The sequence below is a fragment of the Chaetodon trifascialis genome, chromosome 18, assembly GCF_039877785.1.
Source record: "Chaetodon trifascialis isolate fChaTrf1 chromosome 18, fChaTrf1.hap1, whole genome shotgun sequence".
In the NCBI taxonomy this organism is placed as follows: domain Eukaryota; kingdom Metazoa; phylum Chordata; class Actinopteri; order Chaetodontiformes; family Chaetodontidae; genus Chaetodon; species Chaetodon trifascialis.
The window spans coordinates 14,801,052-14,824,243 of record NC_092073.1 but is presented as its reverse complement, the minus strand read 5'-3'; the positions used below and the strand labels follow the sequence as shown (position 1 = coordinate 14,824,243).

General features: G+C 42.5%; 1 protein-coding gene across 1 annotated transcript in view; it reads right to left on the bottom strand.

Annotated features, from left to right (window-relative positions):
- The window catches only part of tmprss7 (transmembrane serine protease 7), a 154,136-nt gene that overhangs the window by 113,220 nt on the left and 17,724 nt on the right, over positions 1–23,192 (bottom strand). The gene's annotated exons all lie outside the window — the stretch shown is intronic.

Genomic DNA, 23,192 nt, shown 5'->3' with positions numbered 1-23,192 from the left:
GGGTTCTGGAGAGTTCAGCACCATGGACAGAGGCAGCAGATTTTAAGGGAAACATACAGTAAAAAATAAAATACAAGATATATTCATGAGCTGCGATGTATTATGAATTATCATTATTATTAGTAGTATTAAACGTGGACATATGAAATATCTAGCTAATATCTTATTTCCGTAACATCCCTTTTTAGTTCAAATGTGGAAATATGAAGAATTTTGGTCACTTACAACCCAATAAGTTCTTGCAAGTTATTGACAATTTATATAATTTCAATGCTTTAAATTGACTTTAAGAGGACACAGAAAATAAATAAAAACCAATACAAAAATAAATAGTGTACATTTGTTTCTTCTACTAAACAAAAAAGGTAAATCTTTGTCACTCTCCTCTTGAAAGTGAACAATAGTGTTCCCAGTCTACAGCAGCAGTTCCTGGTTTTGTCCAGTCTCCAATCTCAGCTTTGTGTCTGTATGATGAGCCATTCCGACAACAGGGTCATTACAGTGTCCCATTTAATCCCATCACACCCCTGAATGCCTTGAATGTCCACAGAACAGCTCTTAATCAAGAATGGAAATAATCAGGAGACATCACAACAGCTCTGGCATGAAAATCCTGTCAGCAGTTGCTGTTGGGCGTCATCTCATTGCGGGACGTCACTCAGATTTTTCAAGTTTTAACACAGAAATGGCATTTTTCCTCCACTGCTGTTTGCTAACAGACTTCACAAAAAGCATTCATTATGCAATATGCATTAATGCACAAATGACTGGAGCATTTAACCCATACTAATATTCACATTAGGCCAGAAGAGGAAATTCCCCAGGGGTGAGATGGAGCCATATGCGCGTGGAAAACAGAACACAGCATCTAAAGGAAAACAGACCACAGCACAAAATCACTTCAAAAGGCAGGAAAATGTTACAACTACCAAAGGGGTGAGAACATCTAAGTCAGGCATCACATGATTTAAGTAAGATGTTCATATTCCTCTTGATGTGTGCATGGCTGGATGCTCGGAGTTTCAGCCGCCGTTACACGCTGGTGAAATGTCATGTACGCACAAGGGTCTCTGAGTGTTACGTTGGTGGGTTGGACCGGGTGATGATGCAGCGCTCAGAAGACTGGTGGAGAGAGAAAACCAGGAGGCTCAAAGCTTTCTTCACTGGCCAACAACCACCGCCAGTGGTCATAATAGGCACCATCGTTTTTATTCATGAGTCTAATAAACCTGAATCTGTCTTAAAGGCGTTTACAGCGAGATTCAGGGCTCATGAATAAAAGTGGAAGATAAAAAACACCCCTTTTCATAAACCATAAAATGTCCAATTTACCATATCAAGAGCCAGCAGGGTGCCTATTCATAACGTGGATGTGATGCATGCTAAGGATGATAAACATGAAAGTCAAAATATACATAAGCGTGTTGAACTGAAATGTCCTCTTCATATCAGTAACAGGCAAAACTCTGGCAGTGGATTCATCCATGCTGTGTCATATACTGTGTATAAAGATAGATGTGCTGCACTGGCTGAGGCACCAAATCAAGTGCTGGGTGGTAATTCACTTTTGTCAGGCCACTGATAGCAATGCATAATGTTGTCTTTGTGTTGTGCACACAAAATGCAGGCTAATAAAACGGCACAACTAAAGGGCTCAGTGTTAGTTATGTTGTGTATATATCCAGTGTTTTTTTGTTTTGTTTTTTCTTTAAGTATGAGCTATGGAGGTGCAATTGTATTTATGGTATGAAGTTGCTCTACACAGAAAAGTCACGTCTTTAGATTTCTTCAAGTTTGGCTCTTTTCAATCTATAGTTACTGAAAGAAATGTTGTTTTTACTGTATTCAACCGTCCATGTTGCAAAAGTCCTCGTGACTTCTCCACGGCTGCATGGGAAATGACTGTGGGGTCGATTATTACAGAGAAGCAACGAGGAGATGCTCTAGAAGGATCACACACAGCTTCACTTTGTACTACACAGCCTGATGCAGCTTAAGACACTTCATTAATTATATTTCTCTAAAGTTAAATTTGCTAACATGCACCCTAAGGGGCAGATCACCCCCACCTGCCTTGCTCATATGTTCTGGCATCATATTAAAGAAGAATTTTTGGAGCTCTATTTCCAAAACCCTGTCAGGTATTTTTGTACTTGTACAACCAGATCCTCTGACTGCTGTATCTGGAATCTCAGGCAAGAACAGGCGGTTAAACTGAAGCTGCCACCTTTGCAACATTAGTTGATTGATTTAATTGATCTGGGAACGCCAGAGATGCTCTAGTGATGCTCTGTTTGAGAGAAGTGATGCAGCAACTTCCGAAAATCTAGTAGGCTTTTCTGGATGAAGATACTATGAGTTTCTTAGCTGTATTGATGTCGTCACAATCATCTTTATCATCATCTGCAAACATTAAATTGTAACACCTATATTTATCTTTCAAGTAAAATACGATTCAAGTGATGGAAAAAAAAAACTATCAAGTGTATAAGAAGTTCATTCAGGTCAATTATCTTGAAATAGTAACACTCAGTGAAGCTTCCTGTACATTCCTACCTGTGTGTTTTCCTGTTTGCCAAATGAGCTCCTAATTCATTACAGTGGGAATGTTTTTTTTTCTCTGAGGCAGCCGTGAGGTCAGGTAAACATATGGTGGCGTGTTTCGCTCTGAAAGCTCTAACAGGCTACAATAAATGACGTAGCAGTGTGTGATTATCCTCTCATCTGGAATACAATTGTTGAGTAACATCTCTAATATTCAAACTGCTTCCATATTAATCAGATTACAGCCCCAATCCCCTAATCCCTGTTTACCGATGGCTGTGTTTTCGTGCCGTAATCTGATGTTCTTTTATTCCTCGGGGATTAAAACGTGTCATGGCAGAGCGCAGTAATTTGTGGTGTTGTTTTGGACGGAGTGGGCTCTGTCGCTGTACAGGTTGTTTTTTTTTTCCACAACAATAATTCACTCTGGAGTTGAGCAAACAAAAACAGGTGCAACGGAGTGCTTTTATTGTGCAAATATTTGCACCAAACAAATCAAATGACGAACGCTGTCGGGAGACAATTCATGTGATTTGTTGATGTTTTAAGGTGCAGTTGCTTAAAAGAAACTTTGAGCTCTGGCGTTTCAATAAATTGGAGTTTGCACATTGAGAAATTCCTTAGCACACCAATTCCTTAACACAAAGAATAAATTAATTTGATCCTTAAATGAACTGCTTACATGATATCTACAATGTCACAGCAACACAAAAATAACTTGTGTGTTATCATTTTACGCAGGGTTTTTTTAGTACTCAAGGCTCCGCAGACAGCTGTGAACTTTCCATTTCTGTGACCTTAACGTTCAGATAATGTGTTTGATTAGAGTGGATGTGGAGCTCACAGTGACCCAGCAGCCCCTCTGGATCATGTGAGCAGGCAAAAACAGCGGGACACCGAGCTGAAATCAGACACACACACACAGCTGCAAACTTCACACACGGTCAAAGCTTTAAAATGTAATGAAAGCAAAACCAAAAGGAAAAAAAATGAACAAAACTGTATCTCAAACTAACCTGGTCTATGTGTGTGTGTGTGTGTGTGTGTGTGTGTGTGTGTGTGTGTGTGTGCACGGGCCTGTGTGTGTTCTCGTGTAGTCTGTGTGAGAGAGACGGGGATCCCTCGTCCTGATCAATATGCAGATCCTGACCCTCTCAGGGTTCATTAAAGCTAAAGCAAGGTGGATTTCATCTCCAGTCTCTGATATTCATTAACTCTGGCTTCCAGATTGAAATAAAGACATGAGGATGACACAATAACAGCGTGAATCACTCACTGCTCATTTCATACACACACACACACACACACACACACACTTTCTCTTTGTTTCGCTCGCAAGCGCGCGCACACACACGCTCACGTCCTGAGACAAATGATCTGACCAATGGAGAGTTGTGGTTAAAGCTAAGAAGAAGCCACAGTCTAATACAGCTTGAAGTGTGTCTGCTGACACAGACAGCGATGTGTTCCACGTGTTGTTCAAACAGCTACTCATTACCTGATTGCTGGACAGATTTCTGATTAGATTAGAGCGTAATCTGGAGATTAAGATGCTCTGCAAACAAGGTTAACAATATTGTCAACAAAGGCATAAAAAAAAGACATAAAAACAACACTGACATGGCTTTGAGGTCACTTCCTGAATTACAATCAATCATATCTTTTGTGCGAATGCTGATTTATAAAGTGTGTTTCAGTGTAAAATGTGGAAAGAAAAAACAGATGATCTGCCTCCCTCTGTTGAAAATCTGTCATGTTACTAGAGCATGAAACCCCGGCCGTTAGTCTAACACTTGCTTGGCTGATCTTCCTGATGTGCTGAGTGCTACTCGAGGCTTCAGTGTATCTGTCTGAGCAGAGGTCTTTAACAGCCATGAATGCCAAGCATGGGGGAGGCAGGCCAGGCCAAGCGTAACCACGGCGGCCCAATGTCCTTGGCTCCACGGCGGCCTTCACCTCACACTCCCTGCACAGTGAATTTTATGGCTAATTTCCGGCAATTTATCCTGGCACTTTCAGAAGAGAGATTCCTGCGGGAATAATGTGCATAATTTGCATAAATCATCCTGATAGAATGCATATCAGCATGTAACCCCCCCTGTCTGATGCTGCAGCGTTTACTTTGTAATCAAAACTGACTCTTTTCCACCGGCGGATGCACAAGAACCATGAGAAGGGGGTCTGAGTTTAGCCGAGTAATTACAAAGGAATGAAACACACATACCGAGGCTCATGCACAAAATGCTACATCTATAAAAATAACCATAATCTTTGGAAAAACATGAACTCTGATCTTTATGGAATACATAATTTTAGCATCACAACTATATATGGTTTGCATCTCTAGATTTACTTGTTTTTAAAGTGATGCACAAAGACAGAAATAGTCTCATCTCTGCTTCTGAAGTGCCACATTTTTGCATAAAGCACAAACACTGCAAAAATCCAATTACTTCCTCTCAAGCGACGTGCTCTTTTTCTTCTCTGGAATCAAGCTCTCTGTTCAATCTGAGCCGCGGCTTTCCCATGGACATCCTCCTTTGTCCTGTGTGTCGTAGCAGCGAGCCATCAACCAGTTTGGTCCACAGGCCCATTTTCAAAAGCTCCCTCTGTGCAAGCGACCGATCGTCTGAGGAGAAGAGACGGGGGTCAGCGCGCGGCGTCCCTCCCCCCCTCTCCCCCTCGCTGTGATCTAATTTGACGTACAGTGAGAATGTGCATATTCTCTTGGACTGCCTTCGTTACTATAATCAGCCGCGGTCAGATCGACTTTGTTGGTTGGGGAGGTGTGAGATGAAGGAGGGGAACGGGGGACTGTGGAAAGATGAGGTTCTGGATTTCAGTGCATTTGGAGACATAAGGCATGCGGCCTGATGGAAATGCTACACAACACGCGAGCTGCAGAAGAGCTAGTGGGTTAACTAATCCGAGCAGACACACAGACAAAACATAGCAGTGCGGGGAAAGGGCTCTGCACTCGTTACACACATTAGATTTTGTGACTGACAGGAAAGGAGCTGAAGTGTGTGTGTGTGTTTTAGAGAAGCAGCCATCATCGGAGGGAGCAGTTTTGAGTTGCCATACTACCAGGTTCTTGGGCTGGCCCTCATCCCAGAGTCTCAAGATCTCAGATGGTATCACTGATGACAACAGGACAGTCGTCCGCCGGGTGGACGTTAATCACAATAATACAGGGCAGGCTAATCACGACTCACTGATCAAGCGCTAAATGACATGCCTGCCGTACCCACTGTAACCAGCCCGCTGCAGAGGGACTCACACACCAACACTAGCCCTTTTGGGGGGGGAGGATGTGAGCACGAGGAGGCGGACAGTGGTTATGAGGCTGGTGCACAGCCATCCAGACAATAATTACTCGATGACTGTGGTCACATTAGGGATCAGTCAAAGCAGATTAATTTCGACTGATAGCATTGGTCCCTCCTAAATGCAGATTTTCTTAATAAGAGTGAAATTGTGTCGCGGAGAGGGTGAGGGACTGTGAGGTTTGCTATATGGGGTACTCCAATTACGAGGAGAGACAACGTCTTCTTTGCATGAATCAAAACCTACTTCTGAGTGTCAGCGCAAAAATTAGCACGCAAATGTGTTTTTCAAGTAGCCTGCTCTGATGTGTGTGTTTGTATGCGTAGCACAAATGAGGCTGTGTGTGCGGTGCGGTAGGCCTTTCACTAAATACCCAGAGACCCCGAGAATTACCCAGAGCAGAGAGGACAGCATCTGTTTGTGTGCTTGTGCCGAGCAAACAAGGCAATTTAGAGAACACCAAGGGAGCAGCTAATAAACACAAACCTTATTCCCCTTTCCTCCTACACCTGGCTCTGAATAATGCAGCGCTACAGTAAGGATGCCTGTCTATCTTTGTGTGACTGTGTGTGTGTGGATGTGTGATGCAATGCCAATAGCCTGGTTGACCTGACCAGGAGGGTCGCCTGTATGTTTTTGCACGTCTGAGTGTATGTGAGTGAGCATGTGTGTGTGTCATATGTGCGAATGAGGAAATGTGTGTGTAACCATTCATCATTCGACAGTGAGAGGCATGCCAGTGCTGCTGGGAAATGGCAGGTCGGTGTCCCATCACACCCTGGCGTCTTTGTCTGTACTGCCAAAGCTGCGCCAAAATGTCTGCCCTGGATACCTGGCATAGAAACACCACTTTACTGTACACAAAGGTGTATGAATACTAGGCTGGCAGAGGCAGCTTTCTCTCGCCTGGATGCGAGGCACAATGGCCTAAAAGCAGTCGTCCTTTATAAGAGGCAGATAAAACAGATTTTGGCATCATACTATAGCTCGTTCGAAATGTCCTGCTGGCATCAAATTCAGAATGAGCATATACTGACAAAAATCAATAAAGCTGATGAGGTCAAACATTAAACATGTCTTTGTACTGTTTTTAATTGAGTGTATGTCAAAAAGCTTTTCTGGAAATCGCAGTGATTTGATTTAAGGATCTATAAATAGACTTTTGTTGCTGTAACCTCTGTAAACATGTTCAAAAGCCATCGTGTTCTTGCGTTTTCTGCTCACCCTGCAACTGTTGCAGCAAACACGCTTTAATGAGACCTGCAGCTTCACTCGCCGCCACCGCTGACTCTGATATGTAGCCAAAGTGACACCCAGTGAAACCATGCATCAGACCAGACACAAAATGGCCGTCCAGTGCCAAACCCTGCCTTGGCTTTCGCTTCATATCACACCACAGGGTCTGGCCAGGGACTGAAGGCTTTACAGGGCATTTAGAGGAAAACTCACAGCCCCTCTGTCTGCATCTGTCACTAACAGGTATATAAAGCTTTTCATGTTCCTCAACAGCACTACAACCGTAACTGTGCACACGCTTTAAAAAAATACAATTATTAAATCTCAGACGTATATGTTTAGGGTTAACTCTTTTGATCCAAGCTCACAGAGTGCAGGCAAATCCAATCAGTGGTCAAGTTTGCCCTTCAACTATGAGCACGTCAAGGTCTCCTCACCCCGCGTGTCACATACCTGGCAGCCTCAGAAAAAGAGTCCACGTTCCATCAGCCTTTGAGCCTTCCAGCCAAGAACATCCTGGAATAAAAGAGTGGGAGAAAATAAGTGCAAAAGGGGAGATTATTCTGAGTTATTACATTGATTAGATTTCCAGAATGCTAATTAAAAGATGTTAGAACACGGGCCCAGCCAAGGATCAGTGGGCGCTAATGAGGACCAATAGGCCTCTGTAATCTGCGCTGTAATGAGAGTGCTTTAAATGTTAAGTTTGCAGGGAGACGAGCGGGGAGGTGGATGGACGGATGGAGCTTCGTTAGAGCGGCAATCCTGGAAAACCAATCCCACACTGTCATTATAACCAGTAATGGTGAGATTTCACAGCCTCAGCAAAAAGATAGAAATAAAAATAAAATGAGTGAAAAGCAGAGTGAAATTCAATTATACTAAAGGGTTTTTGCACAATAAAAACATTTTATTATTAGACAATTAACAGGATGGTTTAATGGCTGAAGGTCACATACCCCCTTGTCTTGTATTACGATGAGGCCTTAGTAAAGTTACAGGGCAGTATCTTTTAATGGGAAACCAGTTATCCCACCCCGCTCCTCCTTTTCTAGCTGTTACCTCAGGTTTTATGATGTCCACACTTTCCATGTTCTGTATAAAAGTGTAAAATTGTGCTCAAATAAGTCTTGCAATGAGAAATTTTCATTATTCGATAACCATTCAGTCTGTAAAATGCCAGCAAACAGTAAAAAAATAAAAATAAAACCAACACAAAACATGATGGTAAAATCCCAGAGCCCAAGGTTTTCACTTTGTTCTCACAGAGGACACAACAACGCATAAAATCCTCACATTTGAGAAGCTGGAACCTGTTTGGCGTGAAAAATGAGGATTAACAGATGATCATAATAGTTGCTGCTTAATTTTCTGTCAATCAGTTGATTAATTGGCAAACCAATCGTTCCAACTCTGTTCACCTGTTCGACAACCAGCTAAATACTGCAGGAGGAACGACAATAAACAAAGTTTGAAATGAGGAATCAATCTGCAGCAAAAGGAAATGGCAGAATAATACAAACCAGACGGTTAAGAAGTCAACTGAAATTAGAACGGTCGTTACTTATTCAGTGGTTCCTCGTTATTAGCAAATGAGTCTTACTGACAGGTGCACCCCACTCATTTCCAAATTAGAACACATCACTATAATCAGCCCACTAATTTATCACAAATAATGAGTTGTGTGGAAAACAGGCTGGTAAACACTGAAGGAGAATATCACCCTAATGGTCCCACTGTTTATGGCTTCTGTGTGCATGCTGGAGTGGGTTCAAATAAACATGATCTTATAATATGTCACTTCACCCTGCTATGGACAAACCTCTAGACTTTATTACCTATTTGGCGTGTATGCCTCATGCTAACAAGCCTAATAGTCGACAGCCGTGCTAGCGGCTCTGTAAGGCTATACTCATTTGCAGTGCTTTGAACTAAATGCTAACACCAGCGTGCAAACGCGCTCACAGCGACAATGCTAACATGCTGATGCTGAGCAGCTGTAATGTTTACCATGCTCAGCATATGAGTTTAGCATTTTAGCATGTTAACATTTGCTAACTAGCTTTAAATGCAAAGCACAGCTGAGGCTGGTGTGGAAGTCATAAGCTTTGCATGAATTGCGGTGCTATGGATGAAAAGTTAAGGGTTAAATCAAAGTTATTAGAATCCTCTAGGTAACACGAACGTCTGCATAATCAACAGTCCGTCTAGTTGTAGAGATATGTTACAGCTTGTCAGCACGTCAGCTCTGTTTACTGGAGGTGACACATGGCATCATGGGGTACCAGGTATGTGAGAGTTGTGTTTAACCGAGCTTAGGGCCTAACATCCAACCTGCCTTATGGTGCAGAAAAAAAGAGAGGTTGAAATTACAGCAGGGGTATGACAAAGCTGATAGGCTATAAAACCATGTCATTTAAAGCCCCCTCACACCCCCCGACAGCGTGGCTCTCTGGTCTACTCGCCATTAAGCCAATTCATCACCTCTTCAGAGAAGGCCATGAGACAGATCCAGTCTATCAGTCACTCTCTTTAGGATGTGGTTACTATTCGGACGATCAAGGATTTCTGCCATATTAAACAGGGACATGAGCACTGAGGCTAAATCTAAACAATGACTTTAGGGAGCAGCTCCAAACAAAACAGCTCTTTATTGAAAATGTGAGTTTGAGAAGCCACGGTAATAATCTCACAAATTAAAATATGAAAATACTGATGTAGCAGTAATGTAAGATTTTGTCTGCCACTTGAAGCCAGTTGTTTGATATGTCACTTTTCTAATGACCTCCTGAGAGGGACCCCGGATTTGCATTTTTGGTCCCTGCTCCTGTAATGGAAAAAGGTACAGCGGAGCATATTTCACTGGGCCTGTCAAACCCACTCACGCCCCTCCGCAAAGCACTCAGGAACTTCATTCCATCGCCGCCCGTTCTCACGGCCGCGCTATGAAATTGACTATGACAAAATTAGCAAACCTAGACTGTTTGGACACATTCCCAATATAGTGGGTTTCTCTTTTTCTTTTTTTTTTTTTCAAAATGCAATCAAGCCCCGGAACATCAAACATGAAGTCTCCTTGAAAGTTGTTCAGTCTCTTCGGCGCAATATCCAGAGCGGCTATAGATTTATGTAATCGCAAGCTTGTTAGGGAGATTTCTCGGGCCTATTGACAGTGACGTGCACTCGGGTTTGGCAGAGGTGACATCTGGGAAGCACAATTCTGCTGCACCACCACGCAAAAGCAATTAGAGATCTATATCCTCGGACAGGTCCGGACTTCATTCTGTGGTGGAGGGATACATGCGGTTTAATGTCTTTATTAACGTGACATGCATGTCCCTTACACCATCTTCAAATGACAATCAGTGGGTCATCACGGAGAAGGGGGGCAGCAATCAGTTAAATCAAAGCTCTGCAGACAAGACTGTGTTGACAAGTGGAGACATCAGAGTGCATTTTCCAAGTGAACTGACCTGGGGATAAAAAGTATCTGGAGGAAGTACCAAACACCACACAGAACTTTGTGAACAAACGGGAACACCAGTTATTGGACAGATGTACAGCTACTGCAAGTTAGCAGAGCCGGATTGTTAATTAGAAATGGTTCAGTTACAGTTGGACAAGCTCTGCTCAAACACGCACCACCTCAGCATTAAATGAATCTCAACTGGCTAAAGTAATTAGTTCAGTCTATTAATTACTATAATCACCCATTATCATGCTGGTCTTCATTTTAACATGTTTCGTGGATGTAACGAGCCTGTAGCAAAGCTGTTTCAGGGGGATATTCTCTGGTTGAGGGCTAATTATTTTGTAATTAAAGGATAAGCCTGGCATTAGGCTATATTTCTTATTGTCAACAAATCCCATTAAAAAGGCCAAAGCCAACAATGTGTCAGCCCATCTCGTAATACTTCCAAACTTCACTGACCTTCCTGCGGCTCTCAGCCTCAAGCCCACCGGTTCCTACTGAAGATGTCAAAGTTTGAATTTTAACAAAGGCTCAGTAATTTACTACAAAAAAGCTGGATACTGTAGTTTTAGCAAATGTTACTCAAATAAGAGTACATTGTGCATTTCTTGGGACTATTTTCAGCCGTGCATTAATACACATTTAGCTTGCATTTCCAGTGGAAAGGCAGCGTACGTGTGTTGGACTTTAAATAAACTACAAAGCCCACGAAGGAACATGTCAGCCAGAGCAACGGTGCAGCTCACTGATGCGCTTTTAATAGTTTTTGAACAACAATGGCTCACCAAAAGCACATCAATCACAAATGACAAACACACATAAATACGTGATAAAATAAGACAGTGAGACACGCTATCAAAATAGAACTAACAGGCGATTATTTTGCACAATATATGAGGAAAATCCTCTGTAACATCTCATTTTGATCTCTGTTTACAATGCAAACTGTGTGCACAGCACTGGCTTCTGCAGGAGCCTTACATGTTGGGCCTCTGCAAGCTGCGATGAAATAAGGATGGGGTCTGAGATGGAGGTGGAGCGCGGTAAACAAGGCGGCCCTGCTCCCCAGCTGTGAAGGTGACACAGGGACGCTACACGCAGAACAAGCCCTTTTGATTAATCACAGGATATTTACTAGCTCAGATCTAATCAAGGACCGCAGGATCACAGGCTACATCATACACGGCCCAGGAATTTACACAGCAGAGTTAACCTGTCACCTGCCACTGTCCTCTTCCTTACATCTATAAACAGTGTGAAGAGGTTGGCTAGCAGCAGTTACACACCGCAGGCAGGCGCCCTGAAACAGCTCCAGAAGTGATTGTTTTATTTCCGCTGAAACAATATAACCTGCAGTCAAGATACTCAACACATGTCGTTTGATATAAAACCTTATGGCAGAGGGGAGAAAGAGCCATTTATCTCAAGGTGGTCGTGGTAATGGGATACAAGAACGTGAGCGGTTTTCTCACAAAGTAAACTACAGCATTGTGCGCAGGAGCCTGTCCTGCCAGCCTGAAGCAGCGGGGTAGTTATTTCCTGAGGAGGATATACAAGCCAAGGACTAACCCAAGATTACAAGCACGAAGGCATTAAGCAAGTGTGATCTCTGATGTCTTATAATATGACTTTTAGAATTCAGCATTCAGGAGAATGAGCACAGCTGGCGAATGTAAAACAGTTCAGTTTTTCAGGAGAATTTTACAATGTCTTATTCAAACAATAAAACCAGCCTTTTAATGTCTCTGTGCACAGTTTGAGGGTATACTGCATTATCGCATCAATTTAGCTCAGTTTAGCTGCTCATGGATGTCTGGGGGATCAGCTGCAAGTCCGCCCAAAGCTACAGAAATGCATGGAGGTTTTAATGCTTAACGATCCTTGGCAATCTGTCTCAAGCACATACAACCTTCTGATAATTAATTTGGATTTTGCTTATTTAGTATTGGACTTACATATCTAAATAATAATGATTATAAGTCATACAGGGGCATGAAAATGTATAAATTAGTTCCACTTCAATTATGTAGCAAAACAGCTCTATTCCTTAAAACACAACTGTGCTGTTAGCAATGGCTGACTGTCGCTTAATAAACATAAACCAATAATTAAACCCGTGTAAAAAAGATGGCATGAAATCGACACAGACATGACCTTTAGTGTGACCTGTGAGCTGTCCTTTGCGGTTAGCATGTCTGCAGGAGGAGACAGAGGCAGCGGTGGAGGTGCTGCGGCCCTTCAGTGTTTATGACGGGGTCGGGATAAAATGTGGCCTGCGCTATTGTGTCGCCTGGAAAATGTCACTCCGCAGGGGGGTTTGTCTCAGTTCGCACAGGTTGAAAGAAAGCCCTGTCCTGACAACGCTGACACGTAACAGGAAATTCATAAAGAATGTTAGAAGGACAAAACATGAGGCCCATACAAGGAGAATGTGTATCTACACTTTAAGCTCGCCTGATTGTTTTAAATTGCTTTCGTCCCTCATCCATACAAATGTGATGAAGCCCTCAGCGACAATTTGAGATAAACCACTCTTGCTTGTGTTGAATCACAAGTGATCTGTGGTGTTTAAGCAATGGATCACTTAGCGCTATTGAGCCAGATCTCTGCCGCATGAGCCCCGGACAAATAGTTGGTCTATTAGACGAGAGCGTTTTTGTCAGCCTCCCCGTCTCCCAGATATTTCCTCAGAGTGACGAGTCGCATTAGACGCCAGGAGGAAGAGTAATTTCTGTGTCACATCCCTTTAGCCCGACCTCGCTGACAATCACCAAGAAGAGGGCGTTCTCACTAAAAATTAATCACATTTGCCTTTTTAATGGCATCCCTCAACCCTCTGCCAAGAATTCACAATCACCGTCTTGCTATTGTGCTCGTCCTGCAGCTCGGTATCTCTGGCGGTGACAAAGTGATTTCAAGGAGTGTATCAATACTTACATCACCCCTCTGGCCCTCGCTCTTCAGTGTTGACACTGCAGCACTCGGAGCCAGGCCGAACTGGCAGAAGGCCATCCACTTCAGGGAAACAGACAGAGATACGCAGCGGCCAGTTTAAGGCTCAAACGCCTCCTTTGTTTTTAGATAATCAATGAGAACTCACCATGGAGGGACAGCGGGGAGCTCAGGTTTATCAGGTGGCAGCTGTCCCTTTGTGAAAGTCATTGATGTAGGTCAACGATATTTTCACTGTGTTCCAACTACAACAACGACAAGACCACAAATGTGACACGAGATTTATTTTGGCTGCAGTTTGAATGTGCTTTAAGTTTAATCTACAGGCTCACAACATGGGGACACGTACTTGACAAGATATAAATTTGGATTTGTTTGGGATTTTTTGTTCCAGGTATGTAATTCACATTTCCATCTGGTTATTTTATCCATTAATAGTTGATTTTCCAGAAAATGTACTATATCACAATATATACTGATAGTGACAAGCAAGAAAGAGCCCATGCAGTAATATCCTTTATCATGTGCTCACAGAGTGAACCTCGACTGAGCCTTTCCAGGATGCCCCTTTCATACCCAATCATGACACTCTCACCTGTTACCAGTGAACCTGTTTACCTGTGGAATGTTCCAAACAGGTGTTTTTGGAGCATTCCACAAGTTTCTTAATCTTTTTGTTTCCATACAAAAATCCATGAAGCTGATGCTTCATAGACATCAAATATATTGCCTTTGTACTATTTTCAATTGAGTGTATGTCAAAAAGGATTAGAAAATTATCAGTTTGGTTTACACAGCGTCACAATTCATTTTTGGAATCGAGGTTGTACCATGAAGATTTACCCACATCACATAATGCTGGCTCTAACTACAGCAAAGCAAAAGCAGCTGTTACTCACAGTTTGGACATTACATGGGATTAGTAAGACTGCTCAGCAAAATACAGATCCACTACTGTATTTCACTTAAACTGCTTTAAGAAGAATTGGAGCCAGGGTACAAATAACATGTCTTATCTGATGAGAGGACCTGAAATGTCTCATTCTCTCAGTAACGACAGAAATGGCTTCTGCTGCCATCAAATATTCAGACAGACTTGAACATCCTTGTGAGTGAGCAGCCCTGTAAAAATGACTGGGAAACAAAACACTTGTGGTAAAACAATGTTCTGAGGACATTCTGTCAGATTCCTCTCTTTTTTACAGATTTCATCACTGAGCTGCTGTGGCGTAAATGCTTTAAAACACTTTGACATAACGTGCTGTGTCCAGAGACCCTCTGCCTCTGAATAATGAATCCACAGTATGTTCTGAACAGCTGTCTTCTTGCAAGAAGTTTTTTTAAGGCTTTTGGTGGCATCTCTCAAGCCCTGTCTTGGAACCCAGCATAATTTGAGATAATTCACCTGGTTCTCGTTACAACAACAACTGACCAATCAGCGGTGCTTCAACACGCGATAAGCTACTGTTATTGGCCGAGACGCTGAGACAAAGTCTCCGGCATCCTCCATTCTTGCTGCCCCCGCTCTTCATATTTAATTCAGAGGTTGTGTATTTCTTTATGATTGCAACATCTGTTTGCTCCCAGTGCCAGCTTCCTCCGTCAGCCACCCTCTGTTCAATAATTCCTGTCCTGACCCCTAAGAGCCCCTGACATCACAACACCGGCTGCTGCTCAAACTTCACCGGGACCAGACACAAAGGGACAGGTGCCTGCTACCAAATCATCGGGCTTATAAACCTGCCTCACCTAGATCAGTTTTTGTTTTGTTGTTTTGATAAGCCAAGTGAACTCTGCCTGCCTTCATAAAGAAAAAAACCTGACGGATACAGACAGAGGCCTACTTAAAACACAAGAATAAAGACATTGTATCATCGCTTTTAAGTAAAAGCTCACAATTTTTTTTAACTTCAGCTTTTAACTTTATACTATGTCAGTATGTATGTCATGTAGGGGACATGGACAAAGTCATGTCTGGCAACTAGATGCAAGCTTTCAATCAAAACAACACAAACTGATATCATTCAAAAAGACAAATAAATATTATTTTTAAAAAAAGGCTATTCACTTCCTAAAACAGCTGCGTGTACGTAGCAGATAAATCCTCCAGTTGCTTGAAATAAAGCTGAACTCAACACAACTGTGGACGTTTTTAATTCATGTACACAGAGGACCCTTACATGTTAATCACACAGCAAATCAAGCTGTTCCGAGTCGTCCCTGTCCTCCATCTGTCTTTATGCTAAGACACAAACGCTCCCATACCTCATGTATTTCATCTGATCTAGTGTAATAATAGATAATAGTGTCTGCTCTCAGCCTCCCCTCAGCAAGACAAAACACGTTTTTTTCTCACACGATAGGCACTCCGATAAAATGAGCATATGTATTTCACATGGCAGCCATTCAATCAGCTTCTGCTTGTTTTCAACAAATAACTGCTACAACATTAACCTTTAGCTGTTAAATCACAATTCATTTCCCCACGTGGGCCCTGTACCTTTTAGCTAATGTCACTCAAACAGGAGGAAACGGTGCAGATGTTTGGGACTATTTTTAGCTGTGGATTAATACACACTTGGTGCTCTAGTGACTATTTATGCAGCAGGGTGGCGTGTGTGGGACTGATTTAAAATACAGTGTCCACGTTTACAGCAACGAAGGAAGACGGCGTCCAGGGCAACAGTTTGGCTCATTTATGTTTTTTTATTGTTAGGATTTGGATACAGGGACAATGTGTGTTAGTAGGATCAATTCATCGTGCTTTTGGTGTTTTCATAAGACTTAGGGACAGTAATAATAAAGAGACGGACGGCTTCATCATTTTATAATGCCATTTATCTCATAAGAGGATTTTTTTTTTGATGTTTAACAATTTTTGTGATTATTAATATTTGTATTAGTTGGAAAAACAATGGCAGGATTACTTAGATCAGATTTACAGCTTGTAACTTAACCAATGAAAGCATTTTGTCTGGTTTTCTCAGCGTGATCCTCGTTGTCGGAGACACTGAAGGTGGCGGGGTCCATAAACAGATGCTACCCACTGACCTTAGAAAACATGGCGGAGGGGCCAGATGTTCGGATGACCTCACAACCTTGGGACCAGCTGATGTGGCAGTGATGGAGATGGGTACTGGCAGAAGAAACTGATCTAGTGGCATCAGAGGTTCCCTTTTTTCCCGCTTTTTCTGTGTCGGTCTTAACCCCCTCCCAAACTGGGCAATCCTGGAAGGCAGAGAAAGATGGAGGAGAGAAGAGAAACATGTAAACACAGAAGAGAACGAGAGACGCAGAGAGCGAGGGAGGACTGGTCAGTGGTGCTGACGGTTGTCACAGATGTTGAGTTCAGCACAAAACTCTGCCAGAAGCCATCATGTCAAGGCTAAGTTAGCTGAATGAACAAGAACAACTCCAGGCCCTGCCACTTTAAATCTCGCTCAAAATTCAACAGCTGTTTCTTGAACGAATGCAGATGCAAAATAATGATAATAATGCCTACTTACAGCTCCTGCTTAGAAGTAAACAATCCTTCTTGACCACACCCTGGACACATGGTGTCTCATTAGCTCTGCATTGCTGTAGCTCTTTTGGAGACTTAATTTTAGAGGCAGCGAGGCTTTCTGGCAGGCACCATCAGAAAAACAAAACAAAAAAAACTGTGAAAAAAGTTTTTGTGCTCCAGCCGTATTGTTAGAGAGCTAACAATTAATGCTTTTAATCTTCAAGAAATATTTTTTCTTCTTTTTTCAAAGCCATGACCAGTGAGTCTGCACAGTTGTCGGAAACAAGGAAAGCCTTTTCGTAATATATATCAACAGTGTTGCAGTTGCTTCAACATCATTTCTCCTCAAATCAACGCCTGCGCTTGTCTATTCTGGCATCTGAAATTCTTAACATTTTGACTGGCTGCATCTTGGCTCCAAGCATCTTCACTCAGCTCAGAGAATGTCTTTGTGCCAAGGCCACAGCCTGTGGCAGTTTTCCTAGTGACAGATGAGCATGTCAACATGTTTGTGTGTGTGTGTGTGTGTGTGTGTGTGTGTGTGTGTGTGTGTGTGTGTGTGTGTGTGTGTGTGTGTGTGTGTGTGTGTGTGTGTGTGTGTGTGTGTGTGTGTGTGTGCGGTGAAACAATAGGCCTTGTAAGCTGTGAACTGTGCTGTTATGGACAGAACTGCCAGGTTATCCAGTAACCAATACACCATCTTAATGACAAGGCATGACAACATGCATATAACTCAGTAAATATTAGTAATAAATAAAAGCAGATGCACATACGTATGTGTGCACACAGACACACAAAATTACTGGAGATGCTTCTGAAATGCTGCTTTTTTCACTGACTCTGGTCCACAGCACTTGGCCTCACACAGATGGACTGATAACGCTCACTTGTTGTAATTACTTGCTGAAAAACACACAAACATAGTGTCACAATTCGTGTCTCCAAAGACACATTGCTGAGCAACTATACAAGATAGAATATCCTCATTTGTCTGAAGAAGAATCTCCCTTAACTACAACGACAACAGCATAAACCGAGAAAACAATAAATGGTGAGCAGCACCAAAAGAGAACTGCGACATGTGGATCTAAATCTGTCCGTCCTGTCTCCAGGCCTGTTGGCAAAGGGCAGCTCAGCTGTAGCAGGCAGATTGTGTGAACAGCGGACTACGAACATCTCTCCACAGGCCATACCAAGGTGTCTAATCCAGGAAACACTGTGAACATACACCCTGTGGGCTCCCACAGTGCACTGCACAGCCCACATCTCAGTGCACACAGCAACAAATCCTCCATCTTAAGAAGCCGGTTTGTCTATTGTTGAGCTGTAAAACCTTCAATTCAAAATACCTAAACTATTTGCTAAAGGGTAACATTATTTCATTAGTTTCCTATGCAAATTAGCTTGTTTCAAGAGTTTTCAGAGGCTGAATCTGAGAGCAAATGACAATTTTGCAGTAGACTGTAAGAGTGCATAAAGAAATAGCTTGAGTGTTTCATGTGAAATTTATTCAAATGTGAATTTTAAATGCCTAGATCCACACAAAAAAGATACTGTATTGGTTTGCTTTGTTCGTTAATAAAACTTGTGAGAGCTGATGATATTTGGCTCTGTGCTGATATTAGCGGGTACCAACACATCGACAAATCTGCAAAATCCAAACAATGACGGATGATGACATGTTCACATGATTTATCTTTCCCAGGATTTCTGCACGTCCAGTACAGAAGTCTTTGCTTGTGATTTTTTTGTCCAGATTTATGTATTTAAAAAAAAAAATCCACTGTGACAAATTTATAGATAATTCATTTACACATTTCGGCACTTTACCTGAAGAAATATCGCCAGCCCGCCAAGGAGTGCGTCTGCTGTCCAGCACCTGTCATATCGGCTGAGCGTCATCCACGTCATAGGGTGTCGTGAAATGACAGCTCCCAATGTCTGCAAAGATGAAGCCTCGGGATGAAAAAAAAACAGGACGGATCGAAATTTCATACTCCCAAGTATATCAAAGTGACTCCTGTCAGCATTGCGTCAAAGCGGAGAAACGGGAACTGTTCATTTTTACAGCTGAGAGTTGGACTGTGGACGGGGTAACCGTGTGAGAAGGTGAGCGCCGTAAGTCATGAAGGGTGACTTAAATGTAAAATAGTGACAATGAAAAGCACCATCTCAGCTATCCCCTATTTGGATTTATGACAGCAGAGTCAAAATGAGGCTGTGACGAGGGTGAAGCTAAAGGGAGAATTTTTGAGATAAAGATGAGGGTTTGGGTGATTTTCAGAGATCGAGTTTCCGTCCGTCAAAGGCAACAACGTCCACTGTTGCCTGCATGGTGCAACACGGTGGTAACCTACGACTTCATCTTACATCTTTTGAGGTATTATCATTGGCTTTTTGCTTTTTCTGTTGGATGTAGCCCGCGCTGTTAAAAGCTATAAGCAGACAACTGAGAATAGACACTGCTGCAAACGTGTGCGCTGCACATTAAACGAGAAAGAAGGAATTCTGTTCATAAAGTAAGTATGTGGTGCAGAAATGTGGTCAAGAAAACAAGTCCAGCAAGCAAACACATGATCAGAGCATAACACAAAACAACATCGACAGTTACCATGGGGCAAGCCTTTTTACCTAAGCAGTCTGGATAAACAAGTGTGTCTTTGCCGTGCAGGCCTATGGTGCTACAAGATACAGAGATACGACTTGTGCAGTCATGACAAATATTAGAGTCTTGAGGCTAAAAGGCAACCAAAATCTGTTTTTGTCCCAGGGCCAAACCCTGCACTGCACTGTGGGCCACTTCTGATTTCAGCACTAGCTGGTGTAACGCAACCAGCCATGCATTAGCATTGGCCCTCCAGTTAGAGCAGGCTCTTAGGATCCTGTCACCCGAACTTATCATACACTCTCACACACAGCCAGCCAGACACACGCATGCAAACATGAAAAAAGCAGCTTGGTTGCTGCAGCATGCACAGACCTTTATAGATCCTTTTCTATGCAGTTTTTTGTTCTCACTGAGGCACACAGACACACCGATGCTACTCACTCACACAGGAACCACAATTCAACACCGTTCACACCACTGAAACCTCTCCAGAATCTCCTCTGGTCAAACACACGGTGGGTGTTAACACTGGAAGCAGAGACGTCCCTCTGCACAACATATAAAGACTCAATCTCCCTGTTAAAGCAGTCGGCCCATCTCTCTCCCCACTTAGAGGGGGGCCCGAGCTAGCATACAAAGTTCAACAACTGTGAAGAAGGAACTATTAAAGAGGACACACAAAGCAGTGACCTTGACTGACAAGTGCTCTTCATTCTGGCCATAAACAGCAGTGGGGCCTGATAAGTGTTCATCGGTGCGGGGAGTAATGACCTATCCGTCAGCAGCGGTTGGGCTGTGTGAGGTAGTATAAATGGAACATACATAATGTACAGCAATAATACCAGCACGCTCACAGCCTAATGTATTATCATTATTCTTGGGGACCAGGCTTTTTTCCCCCCTCCCCTAACCCTGAGTAGTGTGCCTCAACACGGCGGGTAAATGCCTGCCGGCCACGATAATTTCATTCTAATCTTTGTTCCATATTATAATTTTCATGGTCAGAAATACACCAGGAAGCAACGGCATGTTTCTATCAAGGGCTAAACAGAACACAGGCCATAACTGGAGGTTTTATGTGACTGTATAACCCTCTTCTTAGTGCACCAGTCAATTTATGATAAGAATGAAGAAAGCTGTAAATTTATGTGTGATGGTCTATCTTAGACAACATCATTACGGGCCTAACCAGCCTCTGATAGGGCAGCTGGATCCCTACTGGACGCTCAGTAGATGTTGAAAGAGGAGATCGGAAAATTCAGAATTCACAACATTAACATACAAGATCAAATTTTACTGCAAAATTAAGTAAAGTTTATTTAAAGACATGTAGCACCTATGTAAAAACCTTCAACCCAAAACTAATCAGACTTATTAAGGGTAATAACTGAACAAAGACCTTATATAGACCATGTTTGTTGTAATGTATGCTGTATGAATCACTAGCTTCTAGCTCATTGTGCTTCAATGTCATCATTTACAGAAGGGGGGGGGGTTCAAACACAGGCAGACAGTCCTCATGTGACTATTTGGCTCACTTAGATAAATGACAAGCACTTTGTTGAGCATGTCTGTCTTCACTTCAGGCTGGGCCACATATTAACAGCCTTACATGATCTCCAGTGGATCTTTAGAGGGAACGTGTAATCTTACCTTTTCCTCCCAGCTTCCAACACCTTTAAAGAAACACTACAGCAGTTTGGGAAACAAGCTTATATGCGTTCTTGCTGAGAGTCTACAGCCAGCAGACTGTCAGCTTAGTTTAAGCTAGTTACTGCCTCATTTCTAGTCTGGTCTGTGAGGTGACTCTGGTGTAGTGGACACACTCAGGGTTGCACAAGACTGTCCTGAAAATACTTTCTCCCTGTGCACAAACATTACAAAAGGAGCGGCAGTAAAACAATTCATGCATTTTTCTGAGTGTCACCCTGAAATGATACTGTGTAATCAGAATATGATCCATTCGGTCCAGTGTCATGGCCTGTGTCATGGCCTGCTGTGGCTTCAGTAAATGATAGTGGAAACACAGAATTATAACATTATAACATTGACAAAGAAACTGTATCTGAGGTGACACGCTGACAATGCCTGATACAATTAAAAGAGTCAATATCAGAGGTGACACCAACCCCTTATCTTTAGCCTCAGATAAAAAGCATAAAGCTGTCAGTCAGGGGTCAGAAGTGTTTAAGTCCCATATAGTCAGTCATCGTTCTTGTAGAACCGTAGATTTGTGAACCTATTTTATAAAATTCATTCTTGTTTCATTCAAAAATAAGACACCACTATCGGAAAACACCTCCAACATGCCTGTGACATACACAACACAGAAAAGGTTCATCTCCAAAAAATACCTCATCCCAAAATACTACCTAGTAAAAGCTAATTCAGTCTGGAACGTTTTGTGCTGAGAATCATCTTGCAACACCATTAATTAACAGGCATTTCTGAGGCCTCCCACACACATACTGCATCGAACTCACAGCCAGTGCCTGTATCCAAAACTCATCTCTGCTCTGCAGAAACACGGATATGCAGCGATACTACTCAACCCAGCATTCCTCTAACAAATCCTGCATATTGTAAGAAGGCAATCTTGAAAAGTGAAACTAAATTAGGAATTCAGGAATAGCTGCATTTCCTAGAACAGTGCTGATTTAGCAGTCAGACACTCACACAAAAAATAGGATCTGCTCACTGTGTAGTGGCTAATGTTCGGTGATGACATTATTTCAGGATTAATTATTATTTTAGGGAATTTATGTTTAATCTAAATGTTGTAAATATTGCGTGCACGCCCGTCTGGTCTCTCCAAGGTATCCCTACAGAGCACAGGAAAAATGAAGGATGACTCCAAAGCTTGGAGACAGTAATCTCCCCTGTGGAGGTCAAATCTAACATGGCAGGTTAGTGTCTGTGGAGATTGACAGCCTGGAGAAATACTGCTGCCAGGCGCCCACAACGCACAGTGACAGTAAACACCTCCCAGGAAAAAGGCTGGTTACCAAGCCTTATAGAGCGACTGTCAGAGGGCGCCAGTCATCAGAGCTGCCGCCGACTGCGCACTGACAGACTCTGTCAACCTTTCATATCGAAACCATCTCAATAATGTGAACATCAAACCCACCCAGGAAGTATACACATCCAACCTGTACACATCTTCATCAGAAACATTTTAGGGAGTCCTTATTCTTTCTTTCATATGTGATTAGTCACAAAAATGCAGCACTTTGATCCCAACGATGCTGGAAAAGATGGCTTATTTAAAATCACGTTAAAATGCCTTTTTGTGACCACAGACTGTAGTTATGTGCAAATTTTGAATATCTTTGAGTATGAATTGTTCATATAAAATGACCACATGCAAAGTCTTATTCTTATTATAGTTTGAATTGTAACCTCAACAAATAAAAGGTACAAATTCATATTTGATTATTTTTCTCCTTCTATTGAGAACACATGCATTTTTTTCTCGTGCAACACTTTTCAACTATAGTTGCAAACAAAATAACCCGACGTCTGCGACTCAGCTGAAGACGATCTCCGTA